This window comes from Artemia sp. Qi Xiang Cuo, chromosome 10, assembly GCF_049724085.1.
Source record: "Artemia sp. Qi Xiang Cuo chromosome 10, ASM4972408v1, whole genome shotgun sequence".
In the NCBI taxonomy this organism is placed as follows: Eukaryota; Metazoa; Arthropoda; class Branchiopoda; order Anostraca; family Artemiidae; genus Artemia; species Artemia sp. Qi Xiang Cuo.
In genome coordinates, this window is record NC_142803.1 from 39176192 (window position 1) to 39184971 (window position 8780).

Below are 8780 nucleotides of genomic sequence, written 5' to 3' on the forward strand. Positions count from 1 at the left end.
ATTCAATCAAAATGGTAAAGCCACAGCGTTCATTATCTCTACATAGGATAAGATCAACAAAGGAAGACTTTGTAATCACTGCACCATAAATGGCTGAGAGCTGTCTTCTTGTATGCATTAGAAGTATTGTTCTGGATTTTGTTTTAAGTTTATGTAACAATGTCGCATGTAAGTGAGAGTAGCAAAGTGGAATTACCATTCTGGCCACTGGTGCCCGAGACTAGGCTATTAGGTGATATCCTTGCAGAGGGAGGCAGATAGAGATCAGTATTGCGTAGTATATTTGAAGTAATTCTATGGTTGATCCCATTTGCCTTCCTTTTAGTGTCGTCCTGTTCCTTCTTCATGAGTTTTGATGTGGTGGAAACTCTTATCCCTAATCAAATGTTAAATTTACAACGTTGATGCACGTAAAGATTGTAATTGTCATGGAAATGAGATATTTCTGGATCAAACGTAAGATAAATTAAAGAAAGTTTTTTATTTTGATTTTTACATGAAAATGAGCATATATCTTATTTTCTTTCTTTGTCTAACTACATTCTGAAGTGAAACCTGGACAATGGAGAAGTGCCCTGCTAGATAGTACTTAAATCGACTACGTGTTAAGAAATTAAATTTATGTACGCACAAACATTCAAAATTCCATTTTGGGGGATCTTTCAGATTTTTTTTCCAATAGTTTTTAATGAAAAGTAGAGTAAATAACCGAAACCAATCATTATTTTCAGGCTTTTCACACGCATTGATCAGATTAACTATATATGTTGTGAATTTGTTTTAACTTGCAAGTGAGTAATTTAACATTGTGTAATAGAATCGTTCTTATATGCACTCAGGGCCTAACTTAAAATCCTTGCCCCGAGGGTTTTGGGGGATTTTCCTCCTCAAATACATATTTTCTATCTGGAAATCAACTACGCTGAACAAAATGGTTATCTAAAAATTTTGATTGGATGTGTTTGGAGAAATAATCGGCGTGTGTGTGTGTGGGGGGGGGGGGCTATTTGTCCTTTAATAGCTTTTGACTAATAAAAAGGACACTAGCCCTTTGAATTTCTGATCGAATGAGCCTGTTTTGAAGTTTCTACAACAGCACCTTCTATAAAAACCTTGTATTTAAGACAACGTCTATAAATCAAGTTTTTAAGACGACGCCTTCTGTAAAAACCTTATATGCCCCCAGGGCATAACTTAAAACCCTTGCCCCGACGGCTGTGGGGGAGTGTCCTCCTCAGAAACATATTTTCTATCTGAAAATCAACTACGCTGAACAAAATGGCTATCTCAAAATTTTGATTGGATGTGTTTGGGGGAATGATGGGCATGGGGGGAGGTTTGTTGCCCTCCGATCACTTTCGATTATTGAAAAGAGCACTAGAACTCTCAATTTTCAGTCTAATGAGCCTCTTTTGAAGTTTCTAAGACGACCCCTTCCTTATGAAGTACGCATCTCTAAAGGAAAAAAAATAGTACATTGTAACAACATCGTTCTTATATGCCCAAAGGGCCTAACTTAAAACCCTTGCCCCGAGAGTTGTGGGGGAGTTTCCTCCTCAAAAACATATTTTCCATCTGGAAATCAACTACGCTGAACAAAATGGCTATCTCAAAATTTTGAATGGATGTGTTTGGAGAAATGATGGACGTGGGGGGGGGCTAGTTTCCCTTCAGTCACTTTTCACTAATAAAAAGGGCACTAGCCCTTTTAATTTCTAATCGAATGAGCCTGTTTTGAAGTTTCTACGACAACACCTTCTATAAAAACCTTATATGCCTCCAGGGCATAACTTAAAACCCTTGCACTGAGGGTTGTTGGGGAGTTTCCTCGTCAAAAACATATTTCTATCTGGAAATCAAATACGCTGAACAAAATGGCTGTCTCAAAATTTTGATTGGATGTGTTTGGGGGAATGATGGGAGTAGGGGGGGGGGCTAGTTGCCCTCCAATCACTTTTGAATATTAAAAAGGGTACTAGTCCTTCGAATTTCCAATCGAATGAGCCTGTTTTGAAGTTTCTACGACAACGCCTTCCATAAAAACCTTATATACCCCCAGGCATAAATTAAAACCCTTGCCCTGAGGGTTGTTGGGGAGTGCTTTCCTCAAAAACATATCTTCTATCTGGAAATCAACTACGCTGAACAAAATGGCTATCTCAAAGATTTGATTGGATGTGTTTGGGGGATTGATGGGCGGGGGGGGACGGGGCGGGGGCTAGTTGCCCTCCAATCACTTTTGACTATGAAAAGGCCACTAGAAATCTCAATGTCCAATCGAATGAGCCCATTTTGAATTTTATACGACGACCCCTTCCATAAGAAGTGCCCTGCTCTAAAGGAAAAAAAAAATAATACATAGTTCATTAAGCCAACATCGTTCTAATACGCCCTCAGGGCATGACTTAAAACCCAATCAAAATTTTGATTGGATGTGTTTGGAGGAATGATGGGCGTGAGGGGGAGGGGCTAGTTGCCCTCCAATCACTTTTGACTATTAAAAAGGGTAATAGCCCTTCGAATTTCCAATCGAATGAGCCTGTTTTGAAGTTTCTACGACAGCGCTTTCTATAAAAACCTTATATAACCCCAAGCATAACATAAAACGCTTGCCCTAAGGGTTGTGGGGGAGTTTCCTTCTCAAAATATATTTTCTAGCTGGAAATAAACTACGCTAAATAAAATGGCTATCTCAAAATTTTGACTGAATGTGTTTGGGGGAATGATGTGCGTGGGGGGGGGTTAGTAGCCCTCCAATCACTTTTGACTATTGAAAAGGCCACTAGAACTCAAAATTTTCAATCGAATGAGCCCTTTTGACTTTTCTACGACGACCCCTTCCATATGAAGTGCCCTGTTCTAAAGGGAAAAAATGATACATAGTTCATTTAGACAACATCGTTCTTATATGCCCTCAGGGCATAACTTAAAACCCTTGCCCTGAGGGTTGTGGGGGAGTTTCCTCCTCAAAACCATATTTTCTATGTGAAAATTAACAACGCTGAACAAAATAGATATCTCAAAATTTTGATTGGATGTGTTTGGAGGAATGATGGGCGTAAAGGGGGGGGGGGTTAGTTACCCTCCAATCACTTTCGACTATCAAAAAAGGCGATAGCCCTCTGAATTTCCAATCGAATGAGCGTTTTTGAAGTTTCTACGACAACGCCTTCTATAAAAACCTTATATGCCCTCAGGGCACAACTTAAAGCCCTTGCCCCGAGGGTTTTGGGGGACTGTCCTCCTCAAAAAGATATTTTCTATCTTGAAATCAACTACTGTGAACAAAATGGCTATCTAAAATTTTTGATTGAATATGTTTGGGGAAATGATGGGTTGGGGGGGGCCTAGTTGCCCTCCAATCACTTTCGACTATTATAAAGAGCACTAGCCACTCTAATTTACAATTGAATGAGCCCTTTTCGAAGTTTCTATGACAACTCCTTCGATACGAAGTGCCTTTCGAAGAAATAAAAAAACACATTGTGGCCACAACGGTCTTTACTTAGGCAGCGCAAGCACACTGCCTATGATTTACTTTCCTTTTATGGTTATTCTTATGGGTCTGGGTACAGAGTCTGTAGAAACAAGCAATGTTTCAAAAGAAACAGCCGTATAGTGTTTATTTTGTATTTGCTTCTATATTCACAACTTTAATGGTCCACTTTACCATTTAAGTATGATTTCTCTGCGTATACAGGAAACCAAGTTTGGAAATCCTACTCTGCCATCTTACTGAGACAGGAGACCATTGAAGGTGTCGACAAGGTTGGTATTTTTCAGTCATCATGCTCTTCCAGTGCTGAGGAATGAGCTGCCTTCTTTGTTAAAAAATTAGTTAGATAGGGCTAATTTCCGTTGCCAGTTGAGACCCCATTGCCTGTATCAGTATGAGTTTTGATATATTTTTTTTTTGAGCAGACTTATAATGCTGTGTTGATATGTTGGTAATTGGAAGATGGGGTAACCCTATACATATATGTAATGTAGAGTATTCTAGAGGTAGCCATAGAAGCCCAGATTACTGAGCTTCGTTCTTTTTCTTATATATATTAGTTATGTAATGAAGATCACCATTTACTATGAATAAGAACAAGGTTCAGGTTTGATTCAGATTTTAGTCTGAGGAAGTGAACAGGGTTGTCCTTCTTGACTTAACTACCTCTTTCATTGGTTACGTAAAAGCAGAATATTTACGTAGCCTTATGAAGGCAATTTATTAAGGCAACTTAAGTCAGAAAACCTTCTTATCATACGGAGTGAAGTATTGGAAGGAAATTTATCGACAGATATATAAAGCGTACGGAGACAATATCTTGAAAATAAACAGTCATGAGCAGCTCCTCCAAACAGAGAAAAACAAGATAGTGTCAGCAGCCGAATTCCCCGGTATAGTTGTCAACATAGCCAAAACAGAAGTCATGTGGGTTTTAAAACTTTAGAAGATTATCAAAACTTATTTATTTTCCTTTTTCATCATAAGAATAAGCCAGTACTTACTTACAGTTCATCACCATGAATTGTTGGATTATTATTTTGATTCATAATCTTCGATTCATGAAGATTATAAAAATCTATTTCACTTTCTTGTTTTACTATAAGAATGAGCAGCTATTTACTTACAGTTTTTCACTACGAATTGTTGAAAAATTATTTCCATTCATAAATCGAAAATTTTGATGCAGAGTAAAATTTTCAAACTTGTTTTTTTTTTGTATACCGTACGCTGAGAAATCGTACTTTTATTCAAACAGTAAACTGAAACATGAACGTTGTGAATATAAAAGCAAATACAAAATAAATACTATACGGCTGATTTTTTTTTAAGCATTGCTTATTGTCAAATTTTAGAATAATATCAAACCTTGTTTCTTTGAATTTTTAACAATAAGAGTAAGCGAGTACTTACATACCGTTCTTCACCACCAATTGTTGGACTATTATTTGACTTCATAAATAAACATTTGACGAAAGGTAAGCTTGCTACGCATTCTTGAACTGGGGATCTCACGACTATTCTCGTCAAGAGTATTTAATTGTTTTCAAAAGACATTCCGAGGAAACTTTCTCCACTTATGCAAATGACTAATACCAAAACAAAAACTTAGTTGCAAGTAAAAAGAAAAAACAATAACAAAGAGTTGTCAGTGGTATATACTTTATTAGAACTTGGAACGAATGTCTAGATAATTTGAATAGGAAAGGATTTTAGTATCCCTTTTCCAGAAATATTATATACAAAACAGTGAATTGCTTCAAATAATTATTAAGACTGTTTACGATTGATTCATATTCATGAAAAAAGGTAATCTATTGCAACATATTCAATTGGAAACTGAGTACACAGTTTGATGTTGCATATTGGTGATTTCTTATAAATTTAACTTGCAAAAATTCAAAACAGATAAATAAAATTGACTTTTCCATATTTTGAATCCAAATCTGAATCAATTTCTTTTTACGACCCTATTAATCTTAGCAAATCAACTTGAGGACATTGAGCTTTTTGCATAGCCTAAGAAAAACGGCCAATTTGTGGCAACCACATAGAAGTTTATTATAGTAGGAGGGACCCAATAGATACTGATATTACATAATTTATTCATGGTTTATTGATCCAATAACGGGTCAATGACACCTTTTGAAGGTCAATACGGGGATGTTTCTAAGCCTATTGAATAAAGACAGGAGTGACGCAATACCTTCACTGATGTTACATAATTTATTCATGGTTTATTGATGCACTAACGGGTCAATGACACCTTTTTCAAGGTCAATAAGGGGAAGTTTCTAAGCCTATTGACTCCGAGACGAGATTTGCGCATGCGCACTGAATATCTAAGCTGAATCAATGGTATTGATCCATGAAGGGGACAGGATCACGTGTCTTTTTCAAGGTCAATCAGGGGATGTTTCTAAGTGTATTGATCCACGAAGGGGACTGAATTTCTGGGAAATTGATTTGCATAATCGAAGGGGACTAGATTTCTGGGAAATCAATTGCATAATCGATGGGGAATTTTATCATGAGGGGATTTCATTTTTAAATACGGCTTCTCTGGTCTTTAGGTCTGAGAGATAAATAATATTCTATGGAAGCCATAATAGTGTAACAAGGACTTACACTATTATGGATAAGGACTTCATACGAGATCAAGACAGATTGAATATATTTTACGCGGGAAATGGTTTCCTGGGAATTTCAAATGTGACAGCGCAGGGATGCTGAAACAAAGGAATACGCAGGAATTACTTTTAGGGGATTATGTGGGCGAAAAAAATTAATCGGTATTTTAGAGATTTTTTGGGCGAAACAGTTTGAGAAATTTTAGAACATGATTTGAGGTGAAACTCTGTGGTCGTTATAATACACAAGTTCCATTTGAACAGTGTTGTAAGGTCCCCTACCCAAACCCCAAAGGGGCCCCCGCTCAACTTTTTTGCCCCCCCCCCCATTTTTTTAGCTTTTTTGGCACGCTTGAGACACAGAAGGGTCCCCTCAGGCCCCATCCCCCCGGGCCTCCAAAGAGTCCCCACTCCCCCCTGGACCCCCTATTCTTTAAATACTTTTTTTTGCGCGCTTGATACACAGAAGGACCCCCTCCCCCCAACTTTTTGGCTCCCCTCGAATATATCTTTTCGTAAAAAGTTCTTTACGTAATGTTCCTCATAAACCAATTTTACAACTTGAAGTACTCATCCTTATCACCCAAAACTTTACATTTTGGCTTTTTGAATACCCCAATACCAAGCAATACTTTTCAAAAGGCTTTATTATATCTTTTCAGAACAAGTTCCTTTCTTAATATCCCTCTTAAACCTATTTTACAAGTTGAAGCAAACATCCTTTTCACCCACAACTTTACATTACGGCTTTTTGCATACCCCAGCACCAAGCAATACTTTTCAAAAGGCTTTATATATTATTTCAGAACAAGTTCTTTTCTTAATGTCCCTCCTAAACCAATTTTACAATTTTAAGTACTCATGCTTTTCACCCACACACAAACAGAGAAAGATAGGCACTTCAGACATACAAACCAACAAAGACAAACACTTCAGACATACAAACCGAGAAAGACAGGAACTTTAGACATACAAACCAATAAAGATAGACACTTCAAACTTACAAACCAACAAAGGCAAACACTACAGACATACAAACAGAGAAAGACAGGCACTTTAGACATACAAATCAACAAAGACAGACACTTTAGACATACAAACAAACAAAGACAAACACTTCGTACATACAAACAGGAAAGACAGGCACTTTAGACATAGAAACTAACAAAGACAGACACTTCAGACATACAGACCAACAAAAAAACACTTCAGACATACAAACAGAGAAAGACAAACACTTTAGACATACAAACAGAGAAAGACAGGCACTTTAGACATATAAACCAACAAAGACAGACACTTCAGACATACAAACCAACAAAGACAGGCACTTTATACATACAAACAACGATGACAGACACTATAGACATACAAACCAACAAAGGCAAACACTTCAGACATACAAACAGAGAAAGACAGGCATTTTAGACATACAAACCAGCAAAGACAGACACGTCAGATATACAAACCAACAAAGATAGACACTTCAGACATACAAACCAACAAAGACAAACACTTCAGACATAGAAACTGAGAAAGACAGGCACTTTAGACATACAAACCAACAAAGACAAACACTTTAGACATATAAACCAACAAAGACAAACACTTCAGACATACAAACAGAAAAAGACAAACACTTTAGACATACAAACAGAGAAAGATATACATTTCAGAAATACAAAAATAGAAAGACAGGCACTTTAGACATAAAAACTAACAAAGACAGACACTTCAGACATTCAAACCAACAAAGACAAACACTTCAGACATACAAACTGAGAAAGACAAACACTTTAGAGAAAAATAAAAACAGGCTCTTTAGACATGCAAACCAACAAAGACAGACACTTCAGACATACAAACCAAAAAAGATAGACACATCAGACATACAAACCAACAAAGACAAATACTTCAGACATAAAAACACAGAAAGATAAACACTTTAGACATGAAAATAAAGAAACACAAACATTTCAGAAATACAAAAAGAGAAAAAAAAACACTTCAGAAATGCAAGCCAACAAAGACAAACACTTAAGACATACAAACCAACAAAGACAAACACTTCAGACATACAAACAGAGAAAGACAAACACTTTAGACAAAAATAAAAACAGGCTCTTTAGACATACAAACCAACAAAGACACACACTTCAGACATACAAACCAAAAAAGATAGACACTTCAGACATACAAACAGAGAAGGACAGACACTTTAGACATACAAACCAACAAAGATAGACACTTCAGACATACAAACCAACAGAGACAAACACTGCAGACATACAAAGAGAGAAAGACAGGCACTTTGGACATACAAACCAGCAAAGAAGACACTTCAGACATCCAAACCAACAAAGACAAACACTTCAGACCTACAAACAGAGAAAGACAGGCACTATAGACATACAAACCAATAATGACAGACACTTCAGACATACAAACAAAAAAAGACAAACACTTCAGACATACAAAGAGAGAAAGACAGGCACTTTAGACATACAAGCCAACAAAGACATACACTTCAGACATACAAACCAACAAAGACAAACACTTCAGACATACAAACAGAAAAAGACAAACACTCTAGACATACAAACAGAGGAAGACAGACACTTTAGACATACAAACCAACAAAGACAAACACTTCA